Source organism: Petaurus breviceps, unplaced genomic scaffold, assembly GCF_028583685.1.
Source record: "Petaurus breviceps papuanus isolate PSGF00001 unplaced genomic scaffold, PetGlider_PUasm1.0 174, whole genome shotgun sequence".
Lineage (NCBI taxonomy): Eukaryota > Metazoa > Chordata > Mammalia > Diprotodontia > Petauridae > Petaurus > Petaurus breviceps.
In genome coordinates, this window is record NW_027185761.1 from 70,770,501 (window position 1) to 70,785,884 (window position 15,384).

General features: G+C 41.4%; 1 protein-coding gene across 1 annotated transcript in view; it reads left to right on the forward strand.

Moving 5' to 3' along the window:
* Nucleotides 1-15,384, forward strand: part of CDK13 (cyclin dependent kinase 13) — a 99,635-nt gene that overhangs the window by 46,135 nt on the left and 38,116 nt on the right. The window lies entirely within an intron of this gene.

Consider the following 15,384-nt stretch of genomic DNA (forward strand, 5'->3'; position numbering starts at 1 on the left):
TGCAGGGGCTGAAATGAGGCCAGTGGCGAGAAATCATGAAAAGCCAGATTTTTTAGACAATGTGATGTGATGTGTATTGTTTGAAAAAAATCATTGGATTCAATGAACCTCAGAATGCTTTTTCATCTTGGTCTGTGTATGCTCAGTACCTAGGACAGGGCCATGCACATAGTAGGCACTTAATGTGTGCTTGCTGAATTAAATTAAATCATGAGGGCAGATAGCTTTGCTTTGCTGGAAGTCAGTATTCAGGCTCTCTTCAGGTGCATTCTAGAAGGAATTCATGCATTTGCTAGTAGTTGAACTGTAAACCTTTAAAGCCATGCAGCCCTAAGCTTCTGTGTCCTTAATATTATAAACATTTGTGGATCAGTTATTCAGAAAGGTTTGTAGTGGTTTGACACAAATGGAATTTGCATGCCAGAGAAAAGGCTAAGATTTCTAAAATCTGCTGTGCCATGGGGTGCAGTAGGAAAAATGTGGGACTCAAGAGTCCGAGGACCTGAACTCAGACCTGGAATTGGCCACTTGTGTGGCCTTGCACAAGTCACTCCACCTCTGACCCTCAGTTCCTTATGTATAAAATGAGGTGATTGGTCTTCACAACTGCAGAGATCCTTTCCAGTTCTGACCTGTGGCCTTATAACTCATGAATAGTAAAGACAATGGATAGCTTTTCTTTATTTATTCCTTATTTGTTGGGGGAAAGGTTCTGGTGTTTCTTTGTTATGAATAATGGTGTTGGTTTCAGATAGATATTTTTGTTCATAGTAAAGGAAGGTTCTTTTATTCCAACAAATCCTAGTGTTTTAATATATATTATTGCTATGTTTTATTGAAGTATTTTTCCTGGGTCTCTTGGTATGATCATGTGATTTTAAATTATTGCCATTAATTATGTGGTTTATTATGCTTATGACATTCCTAATGTTGAACTATCATTGCATTTCTGGTATAAATCCAAACTGGTTATAGTAAATAATTTGTACATGAATTGCTATAGTTTGTTTGATAAAATTATTCCATAATTTTACATCAGTATTAAGTTGTGGTGGCTTGTAGTTTCTGATTGGTCTCTTTTTGTTTTGGGTTTCAAAACCATAGTTTTCTCATAGGAGATTGGTAAAGTGTCTTTCATTTCTATTTTTCTGCCCCGCCCCACCTCCCCCCTCTTCCCCACCAAAACAAAACAACCACCAACAGAAAACCAAACCACGTATAAGTAACATAGGAATTTCTTGTGCTCAACATGCAGCTTATAGTCAGTGGCCCTTTCTGAGTCACAGTTTTCTCATCTGTTAAATAAAGTGATTGGAAAATGTGATGTCTGACATCCCTTTCAGCTTTCAGATTATGATCCTGTGGCAATGTTATTTCAAGAATCTTCTAGAGATAATTCATGGTGCTTACATTGACATTTAATAGTGATCTGGTCTTTAGGAAAAAATGTGTTGGGGATTTCAGAAGTTTTTCAGCCATTTTGAATGTTGGATATAAAGGATTTGCAATGCCCTAGTTTATGTGTCATAATTATATTCTCTTGTTATTAGATACTGACCTTGTAGTAATGGTTCTTGCCCACAACGCCATGTCCAGAGCTGGTTGGGACTCGAAGAGTCCTTCTGTCCAATCTCCTTAGTTCATAAATGAGGAATTGAGGACTAGAGAGGAGTCCCACCAGCAGGAAGGAGGCAGGATTTGAACTGAAACCTTCTGTTTCCAAATCACAAGGTTCTTCCCCGCAGTCCACACCATTTATTAAGTAACTTGCTCACTCTATCCAAGACATGGTGCTAGGTTCTGAGTATTTGAAACCAAACAGTTCCTACTTGAAAGAGCTTATATCTTATTGGGAGAAGATCCACTGTGTATTCAGATAAGTTATGGCCAATTTAATGATAAGAGGCTGTTCATAACTAGGATGTTAAAGAAGACTTTATGGAGAAGGTAGCTTCTGAGTTGAGCCTTAAAGGAAGATGGGAACGCCAAACATTGTAGAAATGAGGGAGGACGAGGTATGGGAGTGGCCTGAGAAAGGGTCAGAACCAGGAGAAGGGATGTGGACTTCAGCATCTTATGTAGTTCAGTTTGACTGGAGAGTAGAGAAGATAAATAAAGTCAACAATGGAAAATAATCTGGAAAGGCAAGTTGGAGTTCAACGATGGAGGACCTTGAATCAGGCCTGGCTGAAGAATTTGTGATTAATCATAGAGGCAATAGAAGCACTGAAAGCTTTTGGGCAAAGGCGGCTAACCTGGCTAGACATGTGCCTTAGCAAGGTTAGTTTGGGAATTACATGGAGAGAGGAGAGGCTAGAAGCAGTGGGGCTAATTCAGAATTGAGGTGAGAAGTGATTAGAGCCTGGACTAGGGTAGTGGCTGTGTTTGTGGAGATAAGGGGATGGATATGAGACTCTGGAGGTAGAATCTGCAAGGCCTGGTAAAGGATTGGATTTAGGAGAGATAGAAAAAGGATTACTCCGAAGTTGAGCATCTTGGCTGACTGGAAAGATGTTGGTGCCCCCAACAGAAACAGAGATTTTAGGGAAAAGATGGTAGTTTCATTTTGGACTTGCTCACTTTGAGAAAACCAGTAGGATCTCCCAAGTGGAAATGTCCATTGGCCCATTTGGCAATGTGGGACTGCAGTTAAGGAGGCAGATTAGGGCTAAATATTTAAATTGAGAGGCTTCTGCAAAGAGGTAATTGAATTTGTGATTGTACAAAGGAGACCATGTAGAGAGAGTCCTGGGGGATGATAGTAAAGAGGCATAAATAGCAAAGGAAACAGGAGAAAAGAAGGATGAGCAAAGGCCATTAGATTGATCAGTTAAGGAATCACTGATAATCTTGGAGCTTTCCATTTCTGGAGGGTGAGAGGGTAAAAGCTAGGGACTGGTTGAAAAGTGAGTGAGTGAGCAAAGAAAGTGAGGCTGTAAGAGTAAGCGTATACGGCTCTTAGGTGTTTGACTGCGAATCTGAAGAAGGAAGTCAACAAGCATTTATTTAGTTCCTACTGTGTGCAAGGCTCTGGGATATAGAGAAGCAGCTGGCAGGAGGCCAGGGTCAAATGTTGTTTGAAGGATTGGCTTGTTTGCAATTGAGTAGAAGTGGGGGAAGGATGTGAAGAAGAGAGAAGGGAGGATTATTTGGGGAATTTACTAGAAGAAACAGGAGGAGAGCAAAAGGCAGAAGGAGGAACAGGGAAAAGAAGATTTATATCTTCAAAAGAAGATGGGGCACGGAGGGAGGGGCCTCTGTGAAAGAAGCCTCCCTGCCTTTGCCTTGATGAGTGGTAGAATGAGCTTAAAACAATTCTTCTGAGACATTGAGACAGTTTAACTGCTGAAGGATAAGGGGGAGTGATCAGTGGGACTAAAGGGAGAAAGGGAGTCTTGGGATAATGATTTGGGAGGCATCAAGCTAATCAGGTAATTGCTGTGTGTCTGGAAAAGCCTGGGTGAGGTCAGACGACATACATTTGTAGATGCACTGATTGGCAGGATTCAGCATGGAGAAGACAAGTGGTGGTGGGGTGGGTGACCCAGGTTTTAGGATTCATGGGGCATGAGAGCTGGTAGAGTTCCTGGGGACATGAATTCAAGGATAGAACAAGGATAGATCATTGGTCCCATAGATCAGCTATAGGGATTGTGAAGTTACGTTAGGTACCAGTTACTTTGTGGCCTCAGCCCAGTATGGGGGCATATGGAGATGATGATGATCCCCAACTTGCTGAGCATGTGCTCAGCTCCTGCTTCTGATCTTCCAGAGACTCCAGGGGCTCCAGTTGTCTGAAGTCTCTGGCTCATTGGGCATCTCTTCCACACCTTTCTCACTGAGAAATTGGCTTTCAGTCTCTTATCTTCTTCCACATCTGTCACCTTATTCCTCTCAGATTTCCCCTTTGCCCTTATCCTGGCCCCCTTTCTCCCGATCCCTTCCTGTTCATCACACCCATTGTGGCTTTATATCTCTCCTTCACAATCTTGACCCTCTTGCTGGCTATTTCAGAGAGGCACCAACCTTCTTACCTTGCTTCCCAGCCCTTCTGTTCTCCTTTTGCTAATCACCACTTCTGAGATTTCTCTGACTTCGTTTGTTAACTCTTCGGTGAGTTAGCTGCTTCAGTGGGCAGACTTGCTTCATTAGGGACTCCTCACTTGCTGGGGGCAGTTAGCTGTGCTTGGATGGGCAGTGGGAGGTGGACAGCTCCTTTGTCAGTTTCTAGACTTTGATCATATAGAGAAGTGCCCTGAGCTTCTGGCCACACCAGCGGGGACGTGCTTCGATGCAGCCCCCCACCTGTGCACCCGGGTGTGGTCTTAGTCCTGGAGTAGAATCTGTGACCCTGCGCAAGTCACTTCAGCTCTAAGCCCCTACAGTTTCTAATTCTTTAGGGAGGAGACATCAGCCAGGGAGCGTGCTGAATGCAGCTCCTTCTAGCCTTCTGGATCAGAACTCGCACCGAGAAATTGAAATGAAGGGGAATCTTAAATGTGTTTTACCTTTCAGTCACTTGTAGTGCCTGTCTCAGGTTTGTGCCACCCCGCCTCCCAATGTCTCATACGCATATGTTTAGACAAGGGATTGTGTTAGGAGAACTAGATTTTGCTTAACATTTCTGTAGATCTGACCCTGCCCGTCCCTTACTGACCTTACTGAACAACCCCATTGGCTTCCTCTTGTCTCTAAGATCAACTATAAACTCCCTCTTAGTTACTTTTCAAGCCCTTCATAGTCTGTCTCCTTGGTATCTTTGTACGGCTTCCCCCTCAGCTCTGCATGCCATGTGGCCACTTTGGTTGTCTCCTCCCCACAAGAAGACTCCCGCCTCTGCCCCTCTGGCGTCAGAGGATCCTTTTCATAGAATCACTGTCTTTCAGGCCTCACCTTTTATGGGAAGCCTCCTGATCACCGGGTCAGCCTGTGCCTTCTCTCCCAAACAGTCTCATAGTTAACTACTTTGCATTGACTTTCTTGGTTTGTTCTTTATATGATAAATAAATATGCATGTATATGTGTGTATGTATAATCTCCTTGTGTTACTTCCCTGCTCCTCCCCCCCATTAGAAGGAAAGCTCCTTATCAGTAGAAATTGGTTGGCTGGTTGTAATGATAGCCCAGCTTCTCTCAGAGTACCTGGCATACAGGAGGCTGCTCAGGCTGTGGTCCGCAGTGCTAAACTTGGAGTCTGGAAGCCCTGAATTTGAATCTTGCCTTGTATTCTTACTAACTGTATGACCCTGGGAAACCGTGTAACTTTTCTCAGTTTCCATTTGTAACACGGGTATAATAAGAACACCTATCTCGAGCAGGGCATTGTGAGGATTAAATCGGGTTATATATGTAAAGCATTTGACAAACTTTAAAGCAATATCTAAATACGAATTATTATTTATTGATGGAACTGACTGGGCCATTACTCTCTTCTGTAGTTTAAAGTACTAATTCTGTACTTAAATAGATGGGTAGGGTTCAGACCCTCTTGTCTTTCAGTACGCTCGGGGATCTCATCAACTCCCTTGGTTTCTGTTCTAACGTCTTTGCTCCTAATTCTCCCCCCCGCCTCCAATCTGTGTGTCCATATCAGTATCATACCATGTCGTCAGCCTGTCATTCATATCTTGCCAGAGATTCATTCCTATACCAGCTGCCTACTGCACATTTGCGTTCTGTATTTCCGGGGTGGGAGTGGAGAGGGTGCGGTGTCCCTCTCGGCTGCCTTGCTTTCTCCTGACTCCTCCTTTACCGATAATGCTTTTCTGTACTGTTACCCTCTTTGCCACTTCTTACATTTTAGGTCATCATTAGAAACTTTTTATCCAGGGTCCCTTCATTTCCCTTAGAGTCAGCGATATGGATTCCTCGTGTTGTGATTGTCTGAGATTCACTGTAAGGAATGTTAATGTTGCGCTGCAGAACAGCTTGAGACTTTGGAATAATAAATTGGCATCCTCTTCCTCTTTAATCCTGGGCCCGGCTTTTTGTCTGTCTTTCAGTGCCTGTCCCAGACAGCGTCACTGCTGGCCCCTAGCTTGTGAACTAGCTGTTCAGCTACATGTTCTAATCTGGAAAGTAGGCATTTTTTGTCCACTTAATTTTTTTTTTTTTACCTAGCCCTTAATCTGGAACAGATCAAGAAGAAGAAATCTTGGTTTATTTCTGGGACTTAATGCACCTGGACGTGCAGGATAGTATTCTGTGGTCCTTTCTGCCAGTTGTAGGGCTGCATGACAAAGTGTTATATTCTGAAGAATCATTTAGAAAAGCCTTTTTCTTTCCTTTTACATTTTCTTGAAAGACACCTTTGATATGTGCACACTGATTATTCTTACAGGTTTTTAGAAAGCTGAGAAAGTAGAATTTTTTTTTTTAAGCAGTTGGGGTTAAGTAACTTGCTCAAGGTTACATGGCCAGTTATTTTTTGTGTGGGTGTTAAGTGGTGTTAAGTATCTGAGGGGGTCTGATCCGGGGTCCTCCCGACTGCAGGGCCGGTGCTCTGACTGCACCACCTAGCCGCCCCGAGAAAGCAGAATTTTTGTTGGGACATACTGCTTTTTTTTTTTTTTCACCTGAGGTTTTCTTCCATTCTTTTGGTGTCTTTACCTCCTTGAAATTTCTTGGAAAAGTATCAGTGCTTTTGAGATGGACAGAAATAGGGTAAATGTCTCCAGCAACATGTTTTTAGTCTGACCACTCAGTCTAGTTCGGCTATTCCTCCTGGCTTGGTCATCTGCCTTGTCATTTTCCACTAGGTACAGAACATTAAGTATTAAGTGTGAAGGTCCTTGTGACTTGTGACAGCAAATAGATTAGTCTTGAAAGGCCAGCAGTCTCGATCTACTTTCCATCCATTTGCTGTCTCTTTGCTTGCATATCTTGACTTGCTGGGGCTCAGTTGGGGTCTCTGGGCAGGTTTTTTTTTTTTTTGGCAACTCTTTTCACTTCTGCTTTTCCTTGTTGTATGAGGCAGTGCTGTTCATAGTTTTCTTCTCCCGCCCTTTGTACTTAACAAATTTGTATTCAGAACTGGTCTTGCTTTGGCTTCTCTGTTATACCATTTGACAGAGAGATGAGATGTTTGCTGCTCAAGATGGTTTCTTGACTTCTTTGGCCTTCTCACTGTGGCAGCTGTTTTTTTTGTGTTAATCATAGGATATTTTCACTTATTTTCACTTTTTAACATCAGTAGCGCATTTAAATAGCACTTAACTTTTCACGATATTTTTTGCCTACCTTTTTTCCTTTTTGTAATTTGATAATGATTTTGACCTTGGCTCTAAATAGTAGATGATTTTAATAAAACATTTCTGATATGTCTGAATCACTATCTGAATCACTCATTTCCAGTTTCACTTGTTATTCACTACGTTATATGCCTTCCATCTCTCTTTTTGAAGGAAGTATTGATGATAATTGTGTGGCTTTTCTTCTGGCCTTTGACCTCCTTTGGCTTCTCAGAATGAGTAATGTTTTTTGACATTCTATACTCTGTTTTACCTGGTTTTGAGAATTCAGGTTCTTTGTAGCTTCTCAACTTCTTCAACCTCTGCACCAGATTTTAGTATGTAAGTGACAGTTATCTTAATGATGACCTTTTTATTTATACTCATGATTACCAAGCATCCTATGAAGCATGTTCCTTATTGTCTTTAGATAGATTAAAAATAAGAAACATTCTGCCCAATTTCTCTGATCTGTTTAAGGTGAACCAGTGAATCATCCTTCCATTTAGTTGCATTATCCTTTTGACTTCTGGTTTCTTTTATACTGAGAATAATGATGACATGGTTTAATTCTACTAATTTTGCATTCAATTTGTATTGACCCTTAGACAAACACATAATGTTTGGAGTGGCTGGAATTTTACTGATATTTTATGAATGGTCACAAATGTGATTTTTAAAATCCTTAGTCCCCTTTTCTGCCCACTCGGCCCTATCACCAGGGAAGCGCAAAAGGCTGTGGGGCTGAAGACTTCATTTGGCGGTTTTTTGTGGCTTGCTGTGGCCCAGGACTCTTGTCAGCTGATGGCTGGCTCCTTGTTGGTGAGCATCTCTAGATGCGCTTTGGTTAGCTCACGCTATTTCCTGGACCCTTGGTGAGTGCCATGGGCAGAGCCTTAGGGGATTCAAGGTTACTGCTGTGCCATACGGATGGGCAGAGGAGGACTGGGGGAAAAGGTGAAAGTGATGGTAGTAAAAAGGAAAATGGAGCATGCTGAGGCTTACAACAGGACTTTGGGGGTGCCTTGTGGTGTTGTCACTGTCATTTCCTGATAGCACTTTTTGGTCCCCCTTTCCTCTAAATCCAGTGAGCGCTTCCCTTGTAAGGACACTAAAGACCCAACAGCAGCTGTTCAACAAAAGCAGCAGACAGCACAGGCAGCACTCAGAGCTTTCTATCCCCTTCTTCTCCACTGAAAGCAAGGAGAGGCCTTTCCTCCTCTGCTCTCTAAGGCCAAGCTAGGTCAGTGAAACCTTCATAAAGTGGCTTGGTTTGTTGTTGTTTTTGTTTGCGCTATTATGCTCACGATCCTGTTCAGCATTACCTTGCACAAGATCTCCTGCTTCCCTGAAATCTTCAAGCTCGATGTCTCTGACAGCTCGGTGACGTTCCAGGACATTTGCATTCCAGGATCGTTCAGCTGCTCCTTGGTCACTAGGCATTTACCTTGTTTCTGCTTTTTGCTGCATAAAAAGTGCTCCTGCACATATTTTGGTACTTACTGAACCTCTTTATCTTTGACTGCCTTTTACTGCATCCCAGTAGTGGGATTTCTGGTTCAGAGGATAGAAGGAGTTTAGGGACATTGTTCTCATAATTCCTGATTGTATTTTCAAATAGTTGGGCCAGGTCACAGCCCTTTACATTAGTTTACATTAGTGTGATGCCTGTATTTCTGAATTCCCTTCCATATGTGCTGTTTTTGTCTTTTGTAGTATTTGCCATTTTGTTGGCTGTGAAATGAAACTTCAGAGTTGTGTTAATTTGCATTTCTTTTATCAGTGTTGTGGAGCAAAGCTTTCATATTACTATCAATAGTCTGAAATTATTGTTTTGAAAACTGCTGGTGTCCTTTGGGAATATAACTGTTGGTGAGTGATCACTCACACACACACACACAGAGTATCTCCTCTGTTAGGTATCTTAGGTATCAGAATTCTGTCACTGATATTTGATGCTGACTTTTTTCACACTGTTCAAGTGTTATTTTTTTTTTTTTGCCATACTGATTTTGTTTGTCTGAAAACTTTTTCATTTTGTGTAGTTGAAATTAATTGATTTTTTCTTTTTATGGCCACCTCTATCCCTTGTTTGATTGGCATATGTTGAGATTTAGAGTTAATTGGCATTATAACCACTTCTCCTTGCTTAAAAGTGTTGTTTACCCACAATAAACTAATCATTTCAAATATCTGTGAATGTTAGTGTATTTTGAGTTTTCTGACCCAACACTTTTTGTCTGCTGTAGAACTGTTTGTGTTCCTGCTTTAGTGGTGTCACCTTGGTTTGGGAGTGGGAATGGTTCAGATTTGATCTAGGCTTGGAAGAGCTCATTATCCAGAGTTTATTCTGGTGATGCATTTCTGGTTCCTCCTCTGTGTTTCTACACTTGCTATGGTGATGGTGCAACAGGAAACTTTAAGGCTGATTCAGGGTGTACCCCAAACAGATCAAAGAAAATAGTTTTGCAGTTCTTTTGGGTATGTGATCCAGAGGGATTCAAAGATGAGAAGCTTCTCATTTTCCTTTTCATGAGTGAACATATTAATTTTCCCCAAAAAAGTCTTGTAAAATTATTTTTTTTTTTATGGCATGGAGATTTCTAGGATTTCTCAAAGACCACGTCAGTGGAGTATAAGCTCTGGAAGTTTCTACTTTGCTCAAAAGACTTTGAATTGGTGCCTGGTGTTTGCCTGTCTAGGGCCAGCCTTGTTAAGTACAAAGAGGCGGAATCGTCTCCACTAGGCTGACGAGTAGGCAGTAAATTCTTAGGTATCAATAGTCTGTGAAACACAAACAAATTCAGAGTGGGTCTTGTTTCCATGCCCTGTTCCATTTCTACACGTGGCAGTGACATTGGTGAAAATGGTGTCAAGTGTACCAAGAATCAAGCAGTTGTTTACTGTCTGAAATAAAAATATTAATTTAGTTGTTGATATTCTCAATGTGAAATCCTTTCCCAGTGACCAATGGACAGACTCCTGGAGTAAATAAGTCATATTAATTTTTACATTGTCAGTATAAACCAACTGAGAAGACAAACTATCATTTCAGCTCAATTGAAGAATCGATGGCTTGTGGATTCTGTGAGGAAAATAAATACAGGTGTTGGCTGAGTAACTTTATTATGTGTCTAGAGACTAGTAGAAACATAATTTTGGGGGGCACCTGGTCTCTTTGATTCAGAGTGCTCTGAAACAGTGTTTGTACAGAGGGGACCTTGAGGATATTGTCTGTCCCAGTATCTGATACAGATCAGGAAAGAAAAGCTACAAGGAGCCGTAATGCAGATTACATAATTTAAGTTGTCAGGACTTAGTACAGTGCTCAGCACGTAGTCGGCACTTAGGAAAGGTTTTGTTGCCTTAATTTTGATACTTGTTGACTTCATGAAGAGGTGAGCATAAGGGATGAAGGTGGAAATATTTTGAAAAATATGACTTCTTTGAAAAAGACCAAAAGCCTTTTGACTATACAACTTTGATGCCTGTTCCCTCTGTTCTATACTATATCCTATAACTAGTTAGCTACCATTTGCCTGCAGACCTCCAGTAAGGGGGAATCCACTCACTGCCTCCTGAAAGAAACCCATTCTGCCTTGGGGTAGCTAACATCGCACCTAAATTGACCTCTTTGCTAAATCTCCCTGCTATTTCTAGTTCTGTCCTTCAAGAAAGCATTTAATTTGGTAAAGTGAAATGTTGCTTTAAAGGCTTTTTTCTCTCACAAGCCATGTGACATTCACGTGTTAAAATCGTACAAGATTCTTTGTCAGAGATAACTGATCACCTTCTGATTATAAATAGCAAACGAAGTATAAAATAGGGATGTGCAGGCTTGTCAAAGTTGTTGACCACGATCATGGAAGATGTGCAGTGTCCACATTGGAAATGGCTTCCTTCTGGTACTCTTTTTTTGGAAATAAAATTGTGGTAATTGACCCAGGTCCCACAATATTACCGAGCCTTCTAAATGAGATTCAGAACCACTTAAGAGCTCAGTTGACATAAATATCCCTACAGGAATAACCAAGTGGGTGAAGAATGCCTCCTGTCCTGACTCCCGCATTTATCTTATTTTAAAAACTTATTTTGTTTCAAAAGACACTTTCCCCAAAACCCCTAGATTCCTCTAAAAATAAATGTCCTGAAAACAGTTTTTGCATTGTTAACAATAAAAAAAAATCCTTTTATTTTAATTGGATAGGCTAGTACTGACATTGACCTTTGTATTTATCTGCATTTTTGTAGCTCCTCCTTATTGATGTTATTCACATTGTGAAGCCATTGTTTATATTACTCTTTGTCTGCTCCATTACTCGGTGTATGTTGTCTTCCTAGCTCTCTCTTATGGGGAGGCAGGAAAGCAGATGGTGCCGAGAAGAGAGACCCGGCCCTGGTGTCAGAGGCTTGTGGTTCAGATCTTCCCTCGGACGCTTCACACCTCTGAGACCACTCACCTCATCCAGCCTCAGCTCTGTGTTAAGTGAGCAAGTGAGTTGGGTGTTCACTTGGTCACTGAAAGTTTGTTTTTGTCATGGAGACACACCAGACATTTTCCCCTTAAGATTGGTATGAAGCCATTCTGCTGCTATCTCCACTATTATTTGACCTAAAGCAAGAAATCCTGGGCTATAGCAATGAGACTAAAAAAAGACATTAAGAAAATAAGCACAGGCAAAATGAACTCTTCTTTGTCGACGTGATGGTTTACCTAGAGAATGCCAAAGAATTGAGGAAGTGTGATCTAGCCAAGGTCTTCTGTGTCAGGATACAAAATAAATCCAGTATTTGGTGTATCACCATCAAAGTTTAGATTGAAGAAATAGGAAGAGAAATTCTGTTGGAGATAACATGGTAGTTATCCTACCAACACACAGCTTTTACGTAGCGTCAGAGTTTTCACAGAAAGTTGGAACAAATACCAAAGTTAAAATATCAAGGGATGTAACGCAGAGATTGGTGGTAGGATTGTTTGTCTGAAGATAGAAGCAAAGGGTGTTCAGAGGTTGCTGGTGCTTGGTCCAACTCTTGCATTTTATGGATAAGGAAGTGGAGACCCGAGAGGTAACCTGATCGATCTGCCCAAGTTCACACAATAATAAATATTAGTGATAGGATGTGAAAGCAGCATCTGACGCTTGTCATGACACCGTTCTGGAGGAAGCTTGGCATTGCCCAACCCCAAGCTCGTTTACAAAGTTCTCTTGGATTGGGGGTGGGGTAGGCAGAAAATTGATGACGGAATAGACTATTATAATAAGTAAGATCTAGAAATAAATGTCACAGCAGTTTACGAAAAATGGCGGTGTGTTCCAGATAACTCGGTAGCGCAAATAACTAAAAAGTCATACCATACCATGAGGAAATTAGAAAGCAATGGAAGGTTGTTTCCCTACTATTTATAGGGGAAATAATCATAATCAGATGTGGGGCAGTCTTGAAAGATAAAATTGTCTTTGCATTATATGAAATTCAAAAAATGTAGCTAAAATTAAAAGAAAAGATAGAGACTGAGGGAAAAGGATAGTGTCTCTGATGAAAGTCTGACATCCATCTTCTTTTGGATTGATACTAACCCAATAAGAAATATTCTCTACTAATTAGGGGATCAAAAGGCATAAACAGACTTATAAAAATTATTTAGATGTTTTTCCAATAGCAAAAGTAGTTAAGCACAAAACTGTTAGTAACAGGAGCGAATGAACTGGAATAATTCTGTTGCAAAACACAAAATGAATACAGTGTCTGAAACCTCCTAAGAGGGTGGGTGGAATAGAAACCTTTCAGAGTTGGGAAAAGTATGCCTTAGCACGTGGGCAGATGGGGTCAGAGAAGGAGCAGTCAATCCCCCTTCTTTTCCTTGTACAAAGACTCTTGCAGCCACTTTGGGCTGGATTAACCTTGGGACAAGCTCTGTACTTTGCATGGCTTCCCTATAGATGAAGCACCCTTTGTCTCTTTTTAGCATGTGGCCTTGCTGCCATCACACTGCTCAAGTCTTTCTCTTTAGCTTGTGGCTGATCAAGAACACTGGGGGACTTCCCCCTTTTGGATTTCCCTCACTTTTGTCTTCCTTTTCAAGGGCTTTTCTTCTCTAGTTCTTCTGTTTCTCAGACAAACTTGTTAAAAAACATTTTTTATTGATACTTCTTGTTTTTGTATCACCTTTTTTCCCCCTACCCTGAGAACTATCATTGGTAATAAAAAATAAATAGGGAAACAGTGCATAAAGAGCTTTAAGAGAAAGAAATAGAAGATATCAGCCAATGTGTCTTGGACAGACTGCCCATGGCATGTGAACTGGGCTTACCATTGATGCGGGAGGAAGAGGGAGTAGGCTTGCTTTCATCTAGGAAGTGGCCTGGGGCTTTGAATGGTGTGGAGTTTCTCCTTGCAGGAAAGGGCAGGCTTGTTTAACTGAAGTGTTTTCTGAGTGAGAGGTGGTGGGTGCCTTAATTAAATTAAAGCTGAGTTACTCAAAGATCAATGATGACATAAATGATGAGTGTGAAAAAGTTTCAGTATAATACCAAAGAAGTCTTGTGTGTGCCAGAAGTAACTCGAAGGACATTGTTGACAATAGGTGTGACTGGAAGGAGTGGGCAGCAGATCTTGTATTGCAAACAGCAGAGAAGCCAGTGGACGACCCACAGGGATACACTGGTTCCATGTGATGTCAGGAGCGCTAGGGGAAGGCATTTGTCCTGCAGGGTGGGTGCCCTCTGGAGAATTGGTGAGAGGCCATGAAGGATGGGAAGGCGTGGGTGCATGTCCAAGTCATAAATCATCGCTGTAGCTAAGGTCTGGGCCGGGTGCTGTAAGCAGCACTTGCAGATAACTCATTTAAGGAGGCAAAGGCTGTATTGTCATTGTTATTCTTCCCATTTTGCAGATGAAACTGAGGCAGATGGCAGTGAAGTGCAAAGGCTAGGTCACACAGCTAGGAAGTGTCTGAGGCTGGATTGGAACACGGGTTTTTGGACACCAGGCCCAGTGCTCTATCCACTATGCCAACATAGCTGCTTCTGTCCCTCAGTGACCCTCGAGATCACAGAGTTACGTTTGTGGCTGTGCATACCTCTTTGATACCTTAGTATCCCCAGCACTTAGCATAACGCCTGTCACATATGTATTTCACAAATACTTGATTGTTTAATTAAAAAGTACATTGTTTTAGTGCAAGAAAAAAATGTTCTCCTTGGTACATAGGTATTTGATTTTTGTCTCAATCACATGTGAAACCTCCAAGTTTCTAGTAGATAATGTCAAGGAATGCACATTTCAGATATCTGGGGCACACAAAGTCTGTGTACCAGCTGGGAGCCCAGGCTCTTCTTACATCTGTCCAGCACATCAGGCTGTTTAGTGAGAGAGAGCTGGATACAATTTTGTTTCCTTGGGACCCCCTTGCTAATGCCAGTAGATAACGGTCAAGGTTGATGTTAGTGAGCACTTTGCAAAATAAAGTGAGATGGAGCTGTTTCTGTTCTCTGGTATATTTTTCCAGCACATGGTTAAGACCCTAATGACCATGTGTGGGGGTGGTGTCCCAGGCTCAGTGCCTGTAGCATATGTGGGAGAGTAATACTATAATCCTTTCTTAGCTGTAGAATCTTGCTGGAGCAGCTGTCCTAAGTACACTTTTCATGGTTTACTTGTAAACATTTTATGAAGCTGAAGTTACTTTCACAAGGCACATGTATTCCCCATCACTTGGCATGGTGCCCGTTGGCACATAGAAGGGACTTAATAAATGCTTGTTGACTGACTGGTTAAATAGGTTGGGATCTGATTTTATTGGTGTGGTTATTCTCTCTACAGTCTCAGATTATTGTTGACCTTCTAGAGGTGATGTAGCTTGACATTTCTCAGAATTTAGTTAGGCTGAAGATTTCTAAAGTTCTTTCATCCTGGTTGCATCTGATTGCCCACCACTGGAATCACCTTTAAGAACTGAAGGCATCAAGTGGCACAATATAATGTATCATAGTCAATCATGAACAAAACCATAGTCTTAAATTAAAAAAAAAAAGGTGCCTGGATTTCAATATGCCTTGTGAAAATTCTCAGTATATCCGTATGGATAAAGATTGAAAGATATAGGCTGGAAAATAACAGTAGGCTTGGTTCAGAACTATTGGTATAGTTGGAT